Raw genomic sequence first — 20,866 nt, forward strand, 5'->3', positions numbered from 1 at the left:
GGCCTGGAAGTTCCAACCCCCACTGAGGCTTTGGTAATGGTCACGCCCACAAGGCGGGGCAGAGGAGGAAGCAGAAGACCCAAGATAGAGAGGAGGTCTCTCTTTCTTGGTTCTGGGACCCTGGACGCTGGAGGTAGACTGAGCAGAGTTCTCCAGAGAACACCGCCAGACTGCGCCATACCTTTGCCTGACCCTACAACCTATCCCTTCATTTGTAAATTACCCCACAAAATAAACCTCCCTTTTAACTGCCTGGAATGGCCTTAATAATTTTACCAATATCTGGCGTCCAATGTGGGGCACAAGCCCATGACCCTGAGATTAAGAGTCTCATGCTCTACCGATTGACCAACAATGCTGAGAAACATTAGGTGACTGTCCAGGCTGTCAGCTGTCTCTGTGTACTCTTGCAAGACTCCCGAAAGTTGCTTGAGTCTTTCTCCCATTTCTCAGGTATTATTATATTCCTTCGCAGGTCTTTGATGCGGTTAAAGATTAGCAGTTATACTTACAACTTAGTATATATACATATATAATATCTTAGATAGAATATATAAAGTATTAGACTCAGGTTCTTTAGGATAGAATACCTTTTGGAATGATCTTGTAACATGCCACCTACCCATGCTCTAAACTTCCCTGGATTTCACTATGTGTTTTTGCTTGATATTGTTTGCACTTATTGTAATTCCAACTTATCTAGGTCATTATCCCTCATTACTCCTGGACAATATTTGATAACCATCTCTTTGTATATAGTCTTGTATTAGGTTAGAACTTTCTTATTTAGACAAAAGGGGGATATGTAGTGGATAGCCATCCCAGCATTGGCCTGGAAGTTCCAACCCCCAGTGAGGCTTCAGTAATGGTCACGCCCACAAGGCGGGGCAGAGGAGGAAGCAGAAGACCCAAGATAGAGAGGAGGTCTCTCTCTTGGTTCTGGGACACTGGACGCAGGAGGTAGACTGAGCAGAGTTCTCCAGAGAACACCGCCAGACTGCGCCATACCTTTGCCAGACCCTACAACCTATCCCTTCTTTTGTAAATTACCCCACAAAATAAACCTCCCTTTTTACTGCTTGGAGTGGCCTTAATAATTTCACCAATATCTTTCAAACATTATAACTTTACCTTTCATTTCCTAATGAACTGCATAGGCGCAATACTGCAAACAAAATAGAAACATACACACAATATGTTGTACCAAAAATAACCTTAAATTTTTATCAATATACAAAAATCCTTTAAAGAAGAATAGAAACATATATGCAGTATTATATAACAAAAATAACCTTAAATTTGTTTCAATATACTATATTATCCTAAATAATAACCAACATCCATAACCCAGCAAATAACCAAAGCCCTTTCATGCCCCTCTAGGGAATGTGGACACTGTTTTCTCCATACTGTTTCCTGTTTTCTGTTGGCAAAGAAGTCTCCAGGGGTCCCAGAGAAAAATTTGAGATAATGGCCAAGTTCAGAGAAGACCAGCAGTAACTTTTGCTGATAGATTTCAGCTATTAATATTCAGGAGGTCTTACATGATCAAACCTGATCCATACCTCTCATCTTCTGTGAAAAAACAAAACAACAACAACCAAAAAACCAAACTCCAAAGCATTTTTATTTCCATTTAAGAAATATGACTTGGGGTTGGGGATTTAGCTCAGTGGTAGAGCACTTGCCTAGCAAGCACAAGGCCCTGGGTTCGATCCTCAGATCAAAAAAAAAAAAAAAAAAAGAAAAGAAAAGAAAAGAAAAGTAAAGAAAGAAATATAACTTTGACTTCTTTTAAAGTTAAGACGTTCCCCAAGTATCAGATTTAAAGTCCTGCTCACAAGCCCATGTCTGCCAGGAGTTGTTTGCTCATCACCATTGAAAAAAAATTCAAAATCATCAGCAGCCCATGGGAGTATGAGTGGTGTCAAATTAACCTAGATTAGATAAATTAAAAAGAAAAACCTTAATCCCAATATACACAGAAATATTTATAAAGTAAGATAAAAGTAAATAAAAGGAGGTCTATAAGACTTCCTTTATTTGTCATTGGGTAGTAGTACTATTTTAAAACTTATGCTTCTTCTTAAAGTGTCCTTATGTGTTTGAAAATTACTTTCTAAAATGTCTCTATGAAAAGTCATATTTGTGGAGAGGGTACATGAACTTGCTGGCCTACAGTGATAATCAGATTGTTGAATACCCCTAACTGTCATCATAGAGCCTTCATCCAGTATATGATGGAAGCAGATACAGAGATCTACAACCCAGCACCAGGCTGAGCTCCTGGAGTCCAGTGGAAGAGAAGGAAGAAGGATATTAAACAAGCAGGATCAAGGTCAATGGAGAAATCTACAAAGACAACTTAACCAAGTTCAAAGGAATTCATGAACTTTAGAACGACAGCCGTGGAAACTGCATGGGAGCTGACTAGATCTTCTGTAATATGAAACGTAGTTGTGTAGCTGGGTCTGTTTGAGGGGTCCCTGGCAGTGTGATCAGGATCTATCTCTGGTACATGGGCTGGCTTTCTGGATCCCATTACCTATGTTTGGACACCTTGCTCCCCCCTGATGGAGTGGAGAGCAGCTTGGTCTTGACTCAGGCATAGCTGTCCCCTCATGGGAGAACTTACCCTGTTTGATGTGGGGATGTGGGGTGTGTCAGGGTGAGGAGGTGGTGGGGATTGGGGGATTAGAAGGAGGGATGAGAGGGGGATCTGTGGTTGGTATATAAAAATGAATTTAAAAAGTCATATTCAAAGTTGGTCGATGGCTATTATAACTATACATTGATTGCTAATCATAACTTAACAACTGAAATTGAGAATTTAGAAGATTTTCTAGTAACTTCACCAAATTTTACAATTGAGCTATAATCTAGAGCAGAATTCATGGTCTTATCTCTTTGAGCAAGTTAGAGAGTCACTTGTGTGTTTCAGGATTTGTAGGTGGTGAGTTCAGTATTTTTAATGTCTGAGGCACTAAGGTGACTTTACCAAATATGAAATGAATATACTGTATATATGTTACCAATGTAAATTACTTTATTGGCAGCTACTTTAATTATGAATCTAGTGACTAATAAAAATTAGAAAATAGTTGTAGTAAACTAAAAATATTACTAATATTTTTGAATAATAATTGTAGTTACTTCTCCAAATATTTCACTACTTTGAAAACATTTTCAGCTCTTCAACATTATTTTCATAAGCATTGTTTTCCCTGACCTTGAGCGTGGTACACATAGACAGTGTCACTAAATGAAAAAATTTAAATGTTGTGTATGTAGTACTAATTGGAACTGGACATATAAGGTTTAATAGAAAACAGGTTGCAATTTCATGATTAATGTATTTACATATATTCATTGAACATGTACAGTATAATAACATTTTATGAGTGCTCTGTTTATTCCTACTTTAATAGTTTTTATAGATACTATATTGATATATTATGGTCCTGTATACTATGAATATTTTCATGTCATAAATTATTTCATAATTTTAGAAATCCAGTTGTATTTTACTTAACAAAATGTTAGTTTTCAAGTGGTAGAAATATGGTGAACACCAATGAGAATTTCTCTTCCTGACCAGACTCTGAGGCTATTTGAAGTAATGTTGCCAAACACTGCTTATATTCTAATTTCATTCATTTCACACACAAAAAAAACAAACAAACAAACATTAAGGCCTTTACAAAAATTAACGAGGCTCTAGGGAGATTGCTAAGTGAGAAAAAGGCTTGTCATGCACATATAAAGATCTGAGTGGGAATGCCCAGCCTTAGTTTTAAGGCTGGGCATCCCTAGTAACACATGTAGCAGAAGAACAGATCCCCAGAGCTTCCTTGTCAGACAGAAATAATCTTTATTAATTTATGAGACTTTTACTTTGTGGGATATTTATGGAAATATTAATTTTATGGGATGTTTATAGAGAAAAAATTCAAATATTTTTGAAAGACTACAAATAAGTAGTAAAATAGTCCAGTTTGAAAATATGTAAAATACGTAAAGGAAATAGTAGCAATTAAAATATATTTAACATTAATATTAATGTTAATGGTCATAATGGGACAAGTGGTGGAGAGGTGGTGGACATTTCTAAGTCATCTTTTTTTATACAGTGTTAATGAAGCTGTCAGGGTCACTGAGGACTGTGAGGACTGAAGACACTGAGGACTCTACATTATTATCTATTTGCATCAATTGCTGAGTTTACATTCTCCCAAGACACACCATATTACAATTCAAGCTGCTTAAAGCATACAAATAACATTTATAAATTATTGGCCAACATGAAGATAAATAACCCATCATCTCATGATAGATACCTTTAATGTTAATTACTCAGATAAAACTAGTTTTGTTAAAGAACATGTTAAATATTAGACAACCAAATCCCTTCATTAAATTCTGTTAACACAATTAATAAGCAATTCATTCAGAGAGTAGCTCTCTTTATCACTGGTTTACTTTGAATTACTAAACAATGCCCAGAGTATAAGCCTCATATGAATTTCAAATACCATGTATTTATTTAACTAATAAACAATTAATCAGGTAATAAACAAAGGCTATAACACCTTTTTTGTGTGCTTCTGCAAAAGAAAAATATCCAGTATGTGTTTTCAAGGCCAATGAAGTTTTCTAGACTTCAATTTCACTACCAAAATATTCTAAGGAGTAAAAATGGAAAATAAATTTGAAGGCCAATTTAATAAGAGCTTCCTCCATCTTTCTACAATATCCCAAGCATCCTGGAAAAGTCAATGAAGCTGGATGCTTGTGCCATTGTTTGTTTCTTATGTATCTTAGAATCTGAGTGTTCACAAATTGTCTCCTAGTCCTTGCTGACTATGTAATCAACAGAGTGAGAAAAAATATTAAACTGGGATAATTATGTTTCCAGGCTTTATATCACATGTAACCTTAAGCCACTTGACTTTCAAATGCTTCTCATACCTTATTATTCCTTCTTTAAAACTTTGTTCTTGTACAGATCAAACAAGCATCATTGGCAATCATTCTCACAAAAAATGTTAGAAATAGTTTATAATAGTTGGAGAATTTTCATTAGAAACTTCTTTTTACTCAAAAGTGGTTAAATGACCAAAGCTTTGTTATTTTGCAGCCTCAGAAGATCTCTTCCCCACAGAGTATTATGAATACTAAAGCAGGGAGACATAATTTAATATCCATATTGGCATTTTCTCCCTCATAATAAAGAAAAAGTTTCTCTCCACCTTACCCTGGTGATTTTCTTTTGACAGTCTCTAATTTATTCAGTTCTATTTCTAGACTGGGATGATTTACCTAATGGCACAATGTAAAGTACCATATGACACCACTGAAACCAATTCATCGACTTAGAGAAGGGATTTAATTGTGTTATCGTTGCATAAAAACAGTTTTAAATTGCTTTTTTAAATTAAATTGAAGCTTAATTTCCATGAAATATTAAAATCAATCTATACCTATGTAGCCATATCTATTTTATATGTATATATACAAAATATGCATGATGTGATAATATAGCCATTTCTAAAATTCAAAACAGATTGTATACTAAAATATTTGATATTTAATTTAACATGAAAGATTCTGTTCAATGCAAAGTAAAGTGTCTTCAAAACATGGAAATATTCAAACTATTTTTTAAAAAAATATGAGGTTTCTGAACCATTAGGAGAGAGAGCCCAAAACAGGTAACTAGAATTTTGTCTTGACACTCACATATTCTTCAAATAGAGTACATATTCTTCCAATAGAGTATATTATTGTCAATTAACTTTCATAGTTGTACCAGCAAAACCCTCACTAGGTGTATGGTTATTTGTAGCTGAAGTTTTCCTGGTCCCCTTCCTGTGGCCCCATGGTCCTGCTGCTCAGACCCAAGTAAATACACAGAGGCTTAATATTAATTAAAACTGCTTGACTATTAGCTCAGGCTAACTACTGACTAGTTCTTACACTTAAACTCAGCCCATTTCTGTTAATCTATATGTTGCCACGTGTTCCTTAGCTTTACTTGTGTGCCATTACATGCTGCTCCCTCTCTCAGCCTTCCTTTTCCCCTTATTCCTTTAATCTGCTTTCCCCACCTATATTCCCTGCCTGGCTACTGTCCAAAAGAATGAATTGAATGGCCCAGAAGACTAGTAATCTTGTAATTTTCAAGTAAAAATGGAAGCAAATTTTATAGAGAAGAATGTTTGAACAGTAACAGCCCAAATTTTATCCATCTCAAAAAAAATGTAGAATTCTACAGATCCAAGAAGCTTAGCAGTCTTCTACAAGAAAAGACATGAACAGACTACAGCCATGTGGGCAGTAATTAATTAATTAATTCCTTCAATGATGGGTTGGTAGTAAAAACATGCAGAAAATGGGACATGGTGTCAGCAACATCAAAGAAGTAATTCAGTTCTCTTTTGTGGAAAACAATTCACTCGAGAAGAGAGAAGCAACATCTTGGGAACACAGGAAAAAAAAAACATTTAAAATTCTGTGCATTATAATATTTTGAAAGATAGAAACAAAGTAAAAAAAATTCTTGACTTGCAAAATTTAAAACTTCATTATTCCCAGAGGCACACTCACAGAAGTACTAAAGAAACTAGATATCTAGACCAGTTCAAAAGAAAGGATAGACTAAAAAAAATCAATATAAAAAAGAAACCAACTTCAAATTGATAAAAAAAAGTGTAGAGCTAGGTCAATATACTTGGAGAAGTAGTGTCCTGTTGAGTCACACACTGGTTTGAACAGAGCCTTTCCCAGTGTTTTCACTGAAGCACATTTTAATCTCAGAAATGGGATTCCAGCTGAGGGTAGACAAGAGGTTTACTTCAAAAGTGGGAGAAAAAAATATCCCAATAGAACCAGACAGCTTGGAACAGGTGTATGTGTGTGTGTGTGTGTGTGTGTGTGTGTGTGTGTGTGTGTGTGATGTATATTCATTCATGGGAAGGTTCATATATGGGAAATCCAGAAGAAAACTTCACTTGAATTTCTCAGTTTGTCAGATTCTCTCAACCTACTGTCATTTCTGCCTCCCTCCCTCCCTCCTTCCCTCCCTCCCCTTTTTCCTCCCTCCCTTCCTTCCTTCCTTCCTCCTTCCTTCTTTCCTCCTTTCCTTCCTTCCTTTTTCCTTCTCTCCCTCCTTATCTTCTTTCCTCCTCCCTCCCTTCCTTCCTTCTTTCCCTTCTTCCTTCTTTCCTCCCTCTCTTCTCTTATTTTGACTCTTAGATGATTTCTTCACTGACCTGAGACTTTCAGAGATCACGTTTATTCCATTTTCACGTTCCAGTATTGATAGTACAACAACAGCATGACACCATGCATCTTGGCAGGTAAGCAATTCTCGAACTAATTCATTTTCTTAGGATTCAGAGTCTTGGATTTACAACATCACCTCTGAAACGACAGGAAGTCAGAGTAAACTCTGAAACAGACTTTTATTCAAATGAGTAAAGAAAGTGTTGGTACCTTTATTGGTGCATTTCAAATTTTTATGTCATCATGTTGTGTTGGAAGGCATTGCTGGCTGGTCAGAGGCTGCAGTCTACCACTGCCAGCCAGATTTTTCCAAAAGCTCAGAAACATGGAGACTACTCCCTCCCTCCCTAGCAAAATTTACTGATCTCTACCCCTCTTCTCTGGAGAAGGTCCCTGGGCCAGGAGGACTGACCTTATGTGAAAGCTGTCTCTAAACAGATACCTGACTGTTTGAAGGCTTAGCACAGACTCCTGCTAAAAGACTAGGGCCAAGAGCTCGGCTATAAGACCATTCTGCCACACAGGAAGCGTTGTGATAGGAATGTGCCACTTAATGCAAATTAGGGTTTGTCTTGAGGCTTCCCATTCCTATATATTCCTTATACTCTGATTCATTGAAGTCTGTTTCCTGGAGGGCTGTCTCCATCATACCCAAAGCCATTCTAACCTTGGTTCCTTCTTCTGCTCTTTCCAATCAGCCACTGATCCCAGAAAGAAGCACAGCCTCAATGTAGATGCCAAAACAATGTGATGGTTAAAAATGTTAGACTAAGAGATCTGGATTAAAGTATTCAATTATAAATTTGAGAAACTTATGTATCCTTATTACCTACAGTTATCATCCTAAAAACGATGACTTTGAAACACATGTGTACATATAATATAAATATGTATGTTTATAATACATTGTCTGCAATTTAGTTATAACAAACACAGACAAACTGACTGTGAACATATTATTATTGGCATTGTTGCAGTGTTTATTAAAATTTGTATAAGTTCCAAAAGTGTATATTTAAGTATATTGGTCAATAAAAAAATATGCAGGCTATGGAAATGGCTCTTGGTATATGTCTCATGTCATACAAGCTTGAGGAGTGAAGTTCAGCTCCCCAGAACCACTATAAATGTCACATGGGTTTGGTGGTCCATAAGTCCAGAGTTTAAAAGGTAGAGACATGGAATCTCTACACATGTGCAACAAGCATTTCATCTTATCAGCACCACTAAGCTTAATATACTTTAAAAAGAAAATATTTGTGCAGATAATGTTTTCTTGTATTGTTCTTTATAAATTAGTATTATTAGGATCCTTTTATCAGTTAGGAGTTGGTCATATACATATGACTCAATAGATTACATTATTCACATTTACTTCAATATTTCTAGCACTTATATTAAAGTCATTCAACACTCTAGTCATAAAATATACTTAAAATTTCACTATATTAATTTAACACTCTTTTCTCCCATGGCAGGATATCATACTAGCTACATTTTGGAAAGATGCAGGCCATAGAATGAAAGCAATGAAATGTTAGGTACATAAAAACATTTCTGTTGGTTAGATCAGTATTTTTGCAGTCACAGGAGAAGTGAAGACATTTGCTTGAGCTTTCTTGTGTTAGCAGTTACTCAGCGCTATACTGTTGCCTCACATGCTCATATCCTTGGTTTTGATCCCAACCAAGGAGAACAAAATCAGAATGAACAGCAACAAATCTTGTGGCAGGTAACGCAGCTCAGTGGTAGCATGCACACTTATCATGTTTAAAGCCCTTAAGTCAATTCCTAGCATTACACAAACAAAACAAATTGAAGATTCCTAAAATCAATACCTGAAGCATAAATGACAAATGTGCAAACATACAAGTTCAAGGAGAAGAAGGGATGCTAGAAAGAAATACGAAATAGTTGGGGTAATTTGGTTGATGATAAAATAACTCATATTCCCAGAATAGCACACCACAACCAAAATACATTACCTTTCAAAACAGTTCATTATGATGGAATTAATGTCTATGATGACCCTTGAATTGCTGCTTTTTTCATGTCTATTCAAAACAATATTTATGCTTAATTACTAATAATTAAAAACATCAAATCAAATTGTCATGTATACTAATTTTGGTAGAAACCTATGATATTTTATGCATATTCATAGCTATAAATTTATATCCCAACATGAATCTAAATCATCTTCATTTTAAATTTCAAATTATTACATGTTCATGGAATTAGAGCATAGTTATTTTCTGTAAAAAAAGGAAGTAGATTCAGGATGCTGAATCAGGATAGGATTGAATAGTATGTGTGTGCTATACCCATTTCTTCCTGTAAAGGAGCTCTTTTAATGAATAATATACATATTCATTGCCTTGGCCACTTTCTATATGAAGTTACACATGTTATATCAGATAAGTATTAATGTTAGGGGATGTCTTTCTTTCTCTATGCTGTGAATATATGTTGTTCCTATTGGCTAATAAATAAACTGCTTTGGCCTATTACAAGGCAGCTTAAAGGTAGGCAGGAAATCCAACGAGAGTGACAGGAAAGAAAATGGTGGAGCGGGCGAGATGCTAGACTGCCATCCTAGGAACAACATGCAACAGGATGCAGGTAAAGCCACAGAACACATGGCGATACATAGATTAATAGTAATGTGTTATAATAGCTAGCTAGCAAGAAGCTCGATCCATAGGCCATCTAATTTGCCATAATATAAGCCTCTGAATGATTATTTTATAAACAGCTGCAGGACCTCAAGGCCAGGCAGGATTAGTTGGGGCCTGAGAAACCGCCTGGCTACATATTTGTTTACAGTCCTGAGACAAATAGTATTTTAATGTGCCTGTCTGAGACCTATTTTGATTGTTTCAATAATATTTATAAAACTATATCAATATTATATGTATTTATTTTATTTTTCTGATAAATCTATTATCACAATAAATTAAAATTATATTACTTAACAGAAAGAGAAAATTATATACATTTATTTTATTCCATAAGTCCATATGATATAAATCAAAATATCATAATTTTAGGATAGTCCTTGAGTCATTATTTGTAACATCAATGTTTTTTATAACCAATTTAATAATTTTTGTATGTTTATACCTTTAAAGTTTTTTCACATTAAGAGAAATGAGTCCTTTTAAATTGCAAATAAAAGATACTTTTTTTCTAATTATTTATTTTCAGCTACTTAATGGTAGAATTCATTTTTCATTTGTTTTTTCTTCTGAAGTGTATGTTATGTCTATTATTGATGGTTAATAAAGCTTCCTCTTGAAAGCATGTACTTCAGAGACATAAGATAAGTTTGAGCTGGGCATGGTAGCATACATACATACCTCTTTAATGTCAGCACTCCACAGACAGAGGCAGTCATATCTTTTGGAGTTTGAAGACTGCCTGATCTATGTAATAAGTTCCAGGCCAGTCAGGATTACATAGTGAAATACTTTAACTACCCAACAACTAAAAAACAGCAGTGACAGACATGTGCCATGTACTATTAAAATAATATCAGGAAACTGTACTACTCTAGTCACCTGAATGGAGAAGGAGTTGTGCACACCCCCCCAGGCAAAAATAAAATAAAATAATGTAATAGATACATAACTAAAGTATGTATTTCATACTTTAAGCAGATTTCCTACTATTAAATATTTGATAGTGGATGTTGCTACAAAAATCTGAAATGGATAGGCTGGTAAACTATGTAGTTATACATTACCATGGATTATTTCCAAAATCACATGTTCCTTGACAAAGATGAAAATAATAAATAAAAATATAGAAGTCAGGATAAATCAAATCATCCAGTGGTTTTGGAATTGATATGGTAAATGTAATTGGAGTATGGAGCATTCTGTGGTTGATCACCATAGAGTCAGATCAGGCAGAATGATAGTTACATCACATATCCACTGAACAGATTATCAAACCTTCAAAACCTAGTAGAAATCAAATTGGACAACAAAAGAGAAAATGGGGGACACACTGCACAAAATATGTTTGGAAACTGTCTAATATTAAAAAATGCTAAAAGAAAATAGAGCTTGAGCAAAGACAGCAAAAATAATCAGGAAACAATGAATATGATAATACAAAATAAACATTTATTTGTTTTAAGAAATAGTTTAAAATGCTGTTTATCAGTAGAAGCGCTAGTGCCTGAAGTCAGTGTCTTCTTTGATCCAGCGTCTAGGAAAGATGTTCTCTCTCCATGCTTAAATTACCTAACATAAAATCAAAGTAATAATAAAATATACCTCAATTTGCTTTTGTGATGATTAAATGTGTTTTTTGATGATTAAGCCCTTAGAATAGTGTTGCCTTTTTATTGCTGGTAATTATTCTTGCACATAAAGTTAGTTTATGAATTAAGCACAACTATTAAAAAGGAGTATTACTTTTAGAGTCAAACACTACTTAAAAGATTTCTTAAAGATTATAAAATTTTAAAATTCAGATAATAAGCAAAAAGGGAAAGTGTTTATTAAACTAAAAATAAACTCAATAAAATGTGAAAATAATTCAGGTTTCATCAAGTCCCAGAGAGGGCGTAAATGGAAGCCTAGAGAATTCCTAACCTAGAATTAGAAAAGGTAATGTTGAAATTGCCTTAGATCAAGAGAGTCTGGAAGAGGTTTTGGTATTTATCTTCAGAATGCCTCATTATTTTCTTAAGACATCATTTCTTTCTTCAAATGGCCTAAACTATTCCTTTTCTTTCATATCTAGAGCCATCCTTAATACTAATAAACCAACCTAATTATTTCTTCAAATTGCTTACACAGACTTTGATTGCAGGTCACTTCAGAGAAACTCAAAATGAAGCAAAAGGACTGGGTCATAGAGGATGGGGAATGTAAACAAGTTAATGCTTAGTTAAGTTACTTATGCAAATTAAAAACTACACCTAGTCAGGTAAACATATTCTGGAACTTCTTACATTTCTTGAAATAGAAACAGCTCAGTGAGGGGCTTGATTTACATAATTCATAGTAAGTCTGTTCCTGTAAATGAGGGTTTTGATTTTATCAAGAAAATATTAATTGCTATGTGTGACAACAAAACATATTTTAAGTAGAGAAAGGGACAGTAATCCAAATCTCTATTGTAGCTAGCATTTTTGTAGGGGATATCTTGTATGTTAAATGTGTTGTTCTGATTGGTTAATAAATAAATCATTGATTGGTCATTGACAGGAAGTATAGGTGGGACAAGGAGAGAGAATTCTGGGAAGGGAAAGGCTGAGGCAGAGAGACACTGGCAGCTGCTGCCATGACAAGTAACATGTAAAGATACTGGTAAGCCATGAGCTACATGGCAATGTATAGATTAATAAAGATGGGTTAATTTAAGATATAAGAACAGCTAGCAAGAAGCCTGAGCCATTAGTTTAAATAATATAAGCGTCTGAATGATTATTTCATAAGTGGATTGTTTGACTGCTGGGGCTTGGCAGGACCTGGATAGAAAAATCTAGATACACTCCATTTTTATTGCAACATTATTATACATCCCAGAAGAAATAAAAATTTACATATAATATCTTGAGCCTCAAAGGTGTGTAAGAAATACATGCTGGTACTGCTAATAATTTTGAATAATATAACCAGAGATTATTTCACTGGGGAAAATACATAGCTTCAGATGAGTTCAGAATCAGTTCACATAATTCAAACCTTATATTTATTGCATTCTTTCTGGAGATATGGCAAATATAATTTCTAAAAATATCATAATTTCTAAACATCATCTTATGCTCCAACTTATTTCTTTTCCTTAGTCAAAATATAATTACATAATTTTTTGTTTCCTCCAATTCCTCCCATTATCCTGCCTTTCAAATTCATGGTCTCTTATTTGTTAATAAATATATATATATATATATATATATATATATATATATATATATATATGACAGATTAATGTATAATTAAGCATATATGGATAAAAATTCAAATGCACCCTGCAGGTTCTCATGTTGCAAATATGTGTGTATAAATATTAAAATATATAATGCCTTGAGTCTCAAAGACTTGTAAGAAATAGATGCTGATGCTGCTAATAATTTTGAATATATGTGACCGGAGATTATTTCATTAGTGAAAAATGTATATTGTCATATTAGTTAAGAAGTCAGTTCATGTAATTTAAATCTTGTCTTTATTGCAATCTTTCTGGAAACACTGAATAAAATTTCTAAATATATATCACACACACACACACACACACACACACACACACACACATATATATATATATATATATATATATATATATATATATATATACAAATATACGCATGAACAAGTGTGTGTGTGTGTGTGTGTGTGTGTGTGTGTGTATGGTAAAGTCTAATATGCCTCTCTCTCAGCAGTTATTAAATACTTGTAGCCCCTCATCAAGGGGTTCCAACCAATTATGTTTTCCTCAATCTACTTTAACACATCAACTAGTGTTGCATTTTTATAGTTTGCTTCAGCAGTCATATTGTTGATATTTCATGGATGTAGCTTCCATACTATATCAGGAATTTACAGTCTGGCATTAGTCTTCCCAGGACTCTGGCTTTTGCAATTTTTCTGACAACTCTTCTGTTATGCTCAAAGGAGTCCAAACGACTCCCTAAACAATATATAATATTGTTGTCTTTAGTTGATTCTTATTAAATGACGTTAATTTATTTTATGAAACATTACATGTGAACTATAACATTTTATTGATTAATTAAAGCAAAAAAAAAAAAAAAAAAAAACCCAGAAAAACACTTATCTTCAAATGTAGGTTATTATGAGAAAAATACTCAGTAATTAAATATTTCCCTTTATAACAACATGAAGAATGCTGTTTGTATTTTTTTAAACACCATACCATCAGTTATGTGGCTAGATGTGTTTGGAGAGTCCCTTGTAGTAGGACTTTTCTGAGTGCATGAACTGGCTTTTTGGAGCACTTTCCCTAGGGTGGGACACCTTGCTCAGCCTGGATACTGGGAGGGGCTTGGTCCTGCCTCACTTAGTATGCCAGACTTTGTTGACCCCTGGAGGGATGCCTTGCCTTCTCTGTAGAGTAGATGGGGGGGGGGGTGAGATTGGGGAATGTGGGAGGTAGGAGAAGGAGAGGGAAGGGGAACTGGGATAGGTATGTAAAATGAAAAGAAAAACTTTTTTTAAATGAATAAATTTTTAAAATTAAAAAAAAAAAAACAGCATATGCAACATCCCTGATAGAGACTTTAACTGACTCTCAAACTTCCCTCTGAAACTTCACAAGCCAAGCCTCCATCTTATACATTTCTCTTAATATTCTTATCTTACATTCTTCCTCAGAACATATCACCAAGGTTTGAATGCCCAATGGATTTTACAACTGAAAATTCCAAAATCCTTCCATAATCCTCCCCAAAAGCATAGGATTAAGTCTGTTATATCAGTACCCTACAATACTGGTATCATTTTTTGTAGCTATGGATTCTATTATGGCCAAAAGCTACTAGGGAAGAAAAGCATTTGTTTGACTTACATTTTCACATCACTGTTTCATACCAAAGAAATTCTGGACAGGAAGTCACACTGGGCAGGAACATGGAGGCAGAAGCTGAGGCAGAGACCATGGAAGAGGGCTGTTTACTGGCATACTTTGCAAGGCTTTCTCAGCCTGCTTTCCTATAAACAGGACCACCAGCCCAGGGGTGGCCCCACCCACAACAGGCTGAGCCTTCATTCATCAATCACTAATTAAGAAAATGACCCTCAGCCTAGCTAACAGCCCAATTTCATGGAGGTATTTTCGCAACGGGAGCCCTCTGCTCTCCAGTGACCCCAGCTTGTGTCAAGTTGACTTAAAACTAGCCAACACACCATTAAATCTTCTAAAATTAGTGAGATAGAAACAAACAATTTTAACCACACCAGGACGGAGAGTAGAGAGATTACATGCACATTAAAGGTCATTAAAGGTCCTTTAGCTATCAGTGAGAAGAAAAGGAGGGAAGAAGAGAGCCAGCAGGTAAGAAGGTATCAATCTTAGTTTCCAACAAAATCCAGGTGAGCTATAAGGAAAATCAGATTGGTACAGTATCCCACTGTAGAAACCTTTAAAAAGGAAAAATGTGGCCCAGCGGTGGTGGCACACGCCTTTAATCCCAGCACTCAGAAGGCAGAGCCAGGAGGATCTCTGTGAGTTGGAGGCCAGCCTGTGCTACCAAGTGAGTTCCAGGAAAGGCGCAAAGCTACACAAAAAAACCTTGTCTCGAAAAACCAACCAACCAACCAAACAAACAACCAAACAAACAACAACAACAAAAAACAAAAAAACAGGAAAAATGGGCTAATTTCTAGGGGGTCTGTCTTCTGTACTATGATTTCTAGCTTTTCATGTAATAAATATTCCATGTCTTTTAATGTAAACATACCATGAAATGACAAGAAATCATTTCTCCTTTAGGGACTAGAGAGTAATCTATCCATTAGGCCCTGATACAGAACAAACATCCTATATGATGCATTTGAAAATGACTGTTACAAAAGTAGCTAATGATAGATCAAACAAAAGAAGAGATCTAGGATTTCAGCAAATTTATCATAAAAAAAGACCAATTAGAAATGTTAAGCATTAATATATTATGAGAGAAAAAAATCAATAATGTAATCTGTGGTCTGTTATTAACTGACTAAAAATCTCAATCAGTAAAGGAAATTATCTTCAGTAAAGGGAGATGGCTGCCAATCCTCTGGCAATATAGAAAAAGGAAAACAACTATTTTAAATAAATTAAAGTTTCCCACACCAGAGGGCAAAAAGAAATTACAGCAAGTAAGAGTGTATTCTGCTTTTCAACTACCACCCAAAAATACAGTTCCAAGTTATCTGATGTGCTGTTCTGGCCTCTGTGGATACCAGGCATACAAGTGATGCACATACATATAAAATTTAAAAAAAATATATAAATTTTCAATAATTTATTTGTAATTATTTTTTCAGAATTTTGATGTTTATTACTACAAGGTAAACCTAAATCAATTTTAGATAGAGGCTGAGAGATTATTTAATTGATTATTTAATAATAATAAAATTTTAGAACAATACTCTTGCTTGGTTTCTATGATGCTTATATCCAACTTGATAATGTGTATCAAACTACACAATAGAGTCAATTTTAAGGTTGTTTTATAAGTACCTTGTTCTCCATATTTATGTGTTAATACTATTTTTTTTCAAGGATAATTGATTGCATTTAGTAGTAACTTCAGGAGATCCAATATGTATGTGGAAGAAAAAAAAATACTTAGAAATGAATGCAAGGTTTTTCACTAGAAAGCTACTTTGATATAAAGTTGACAGGACATTACATCCAAAAGATGAAAGATTGAGTGTACCAGCTTAAAATAGTGGCAAAGCAATTTAAATCTACCCTGTGATTGAATTCAGGTAGCACACTTCGGCTGAGAATTCACTGATAAAATTCGATATGGTTTTAAAACATCACTATGAATTATTTTATATAATGAAGGAAAAGGTATAGTAAAAATGTCAAACTTTAAACAGCTGAATAATTTTCTGCACCATTTGATCTTTAAAATACCAAGACTGTATCATGGCATTAAATATTATGAAGATTCTTCTGTGATGATAGTACACTCTGGTTATTCAAGACACTGCATACATCACCCAAGAAAGCCCCCTGAAATCTGAGAAAATGATGTTTACTTATGAGAATCTCTCCCATTGAAAAAGTGAAAGCTGTTTTCTCCTTTTATAGCTGGTATATGTTGGTGTGGTAAAGAGGTCTTGTAAGTATTGAGTGTATCACAGTAGCATTCACCGAAGATCAGATGTAGTCCGTGATTGGCTCATGGTCACATTGCATTATTCTCAATCTGGAAATTGCAAATCAGGACACATTTTTAAAAGCCAGCAATTCCCCTTAACGAGTATGTTTTTTGTTCCTTCAACCTGGCAGTATTTGGCTTTGCACAAGAGCTATTTCATTTTGTGATTTTTTTTTTTAATCTGGCAGTTTTCTGGGGGACAAACAGACTTTTGCATATAAATTCTAGGTTTTGTATCTTGAAAGGTAATAGATAAAAAGAAACGGGAAAGAAAAGTGTTAACTAAATGATAAAAGATCTCCTGACATCTCTTTGATTACACAACAAAAGACAATGACCACTTACTTTTCCTTCCCAAAAAATGAAGTTACTTTGTCCAAACCAAAATCTGTTACTAACTGAATAAGTGTGACCAAGTTATTCAGTCTCCCAAACTGTCTTCCAGTACTATCAATCTCTGTTTTAATTTCATCATCTACCAATAATGAGATTATCATGTTTTCATCTCTATTATTTCAGTAAACTGACTTCAAATGTGAATTTCCTCATAGTCTCACTCAGTAAATACAAATAGACAAAGAGAATCTACTACATGAACTGAGATTGGTAGAATTTAATTTAGAAAATTTGGTGTTCCAAAGAACTTTGGGAACAAATATGAATAGACAAGGTCCCTAAATGATAAATAACTAGAGTATGGCAGAAGGGGTGGAGGGATTTTGATGAGATTTTTTTTTTTTCTTACCAATCTCTGCTGTTCACTGGCTCATCAGAAAGCAACTCGTTCTCTCTGCACCAGTGCCTTAATTGCTGATACCCCAGCCTGTTGCTACTTCTACTGTTACCCTGAGTCCTAAGTTCAACACAGCTGTTTCTGTAAATGTCATCATTGCCAGAGCCACGTTTGGAAGCCTTGAAATATTTTGTAGCTCCTGCCAAATTCTAACATCCTGCCACTATCTCCAATTGACAGAAATTTACAGGAAGTCATCTAGAAAGTGGATCTGGGAAATACTGTTTGCATCATCATAGATTAAATGGACCTCGGTTGAAATGAATCTCCATAATGATAACCTCTCAGATTGTCTTACAGATGAAGAAAAGGCAAATCAAAAACAAAAAACAAAAACTGAACATAGAAACACACACCCATAACACACCAAATGTACCTCATGGAAAGATATAGAATTTAATGTACTGAGGATTTTACTTTCTTTACATTACACTGGTCTGAATAAGACCACCAAGGAATAATAGAGAATAAAATCTGTGCTGAGAAACATTCTGGAAGATTCTTCTGAATTTGCATATCAGTAAAAGAGATTCATTAAAGAAGATTGCAGTCCAAGAGGAGAGCAGGGGACTGTAGCTCTGCATAATTTAATGAGAGTAGTTTTGTAAAGCAAGGAACTTAAATTTAAATATCTGATCATTCAAATGAAGTTGTGGCTATAGGAAAATCGTTGGCATGTAGACGATGGAGGTCATTAGTGCCCTTCAAAGTAGCTTCTTTGAAAAGAGTGCTGACAGCAACTAGATAAAGTTCAACAGTAATAGAAATTGAAGAAATAGTATTTGTGCATACATTATTTATGCAATTTTGCTTGAAATGGGACCATTACAGGTAAACTGAGGAGGATAAAAAATTTAAGAAAAATTGTGTGGTTGCTTTTACCATTGTTAAGGTGGAAAATGATACAGGGTATATGACCTAATACAGATAACACTATAAAAATTACTAATCTTGTAAAGGGGGGTGATAAAAGTTTTAGGAGGTAAGGGTGTGTTTTAGTCACATGGGGTGGGATACAACACATAATGTAAAGAATGTATCCATTCTATGAATAATAGATAAAAAGCTAATTGAAAGTACATATGTGTTAAATATCCAAAATGTATATTTGTACTCCAGAAATGAGAAAATAATCCTGAGATTGTTTTTGTTCTTCATAGTTAAAAAAAAAAAAAAAGCATGAAAGAAAAAGAATCCTTTCATATTGACAAAAGGAAGAATTTAACCTATAATCCTTATTTCTAGTATCATCTGACTGGGAATTATAATATTTCCCATTATATTTTCTAATTTAATATAGGAATTGTATGGAACAGCATCAATAATCACTGCAGTAATGTTGTGAAGGAATGACATTGACTATAATGCAAAACAAACAGCAAGGACGATTTTGATTTCAGTGCTAACTAATATCAAATGTCTTGAGTGATTATTGGTGGAAAGGAATTGATATAATGAGGTTTTTAGTGGAAACTGAGAAAACAGGCCTTTGGGACTTTGCTCAGTTTAAAAACTAAATTGTGAAATTCACTTTGGAAATCCTAATTCACTTAGGAAAATGAGATTAATCAACTTGAGTATTAAAGAAGGAAATCAGCTTTGAGTATTGCAGACAGTTCTAAACGAAGGGGGGTTGAAATCTGAAATTAAGACTTGGGATGTGCTACATTTGTTATGATGACAAGCTTTAGGGAACCACCTTAGAAGTATAATGTAGAAGAAACAATGAAAGTGAAGACAAGGAAAGGTGATTCAGGATGCTGGACAGATCTTTCATGAGATGATGATTTGAAGACTGACAACACATGCAATGATAGGGTAAGCCAGTGGTCTCAAGAATTAAGATTGTTCCTAAGAAAGAAAGGGTGACGAGAAATGTAGACAAGGTTGGGAGAGGGGTGCAATCTGAACCTTGTGCGCGGATGGAGTTTGTTATGGCGGCAGTGCATCAGGGAGCAGATGGAGAGAAAGTTCATGATTGTGAAATGTCAGTTTTACTGGAACTCGTCCTGTTGGATTTTCTGGGGAAGAAGATTGGTTCTCATTTCAGTCTAGTCTTAGAACTGATGTCCTCTGAATTTGAAGGCAGTGTGATGACAAGTGTTTGGAAAAAAGGATATAAAGTCTGATCATATCAGAATTACACTACAGTTTTTTTGTTTTTGTTTTTTGGGTTTTTTTTTGTTTTTTTCCAAGACAGGGTTTCTCTGTGTAGCTTTGCGCCTTTCCTGGATCTCACACTATAGACCAGGCTGGCCTCAAACTCACAAAGATCCACCTGCCTCTGCCTCCGGAGTGCTGGAATTAAAGGTGTGTGCCACCACACCCAGCACAAATTATTTTGAAGATATTATCTTTTACTAAAATATCCTGTAATGTCCTTGGCAAAATACAAGAAAATTTTGAAGCCAAAGACAATTATTGAAGCAATAGAAAATGAGAAGATTGCAATACTAGTATATATTTCACACTAGGAATAGGTTCAGTTTGCTCAGAAAATTGTCCCTTTTATAATTGTGTAGTAAAACTTAGTCATACATTATGATAATACAATAAAAATCTTTACTATGTAGAAGATACATTACATAATATTCTTTAAAAATGCACTCTATATTATCTAAAAAAAAAACTCTTTAAATTAGTAATGTACCTCATGTGGATCAGTGCTGTGGATATCTCTCTGTATAAATAAAATGCTGTTTGGCCAGTGGCCAGGCAGGAAGTATAGGCGGGACAAGAGAGAAGAGAATTCTGGGAGGGGGAATGCTGGGACAGGGAGACATTGCCAACCACTGCCATGACAAGAAAGAGTTAAGGTACTGGTAAGCCATGAGCCACGTGGCAAAGTATAGATTAATAGAAATGGGCAAAATATAAGGGTAAGAGCTAGACAATGGTATGCCTGAGCTAATGGCCAAGCAGTTTAAATAATATAA

Source organism: Onychomys torridus, chromosome 23 (assembly GCF_903995425.1).
Source record: "Onychomys torridus chromosome 23, mOncTor1.1, whole genome shotgun sequence".
Taxonomy (NCBI): domain Eukaryota; kingdom Metazoa; phylum Chordata; class Mammalia; order Rodentia; family Cricetidae; genus Onychomys; species Onychomys torridus.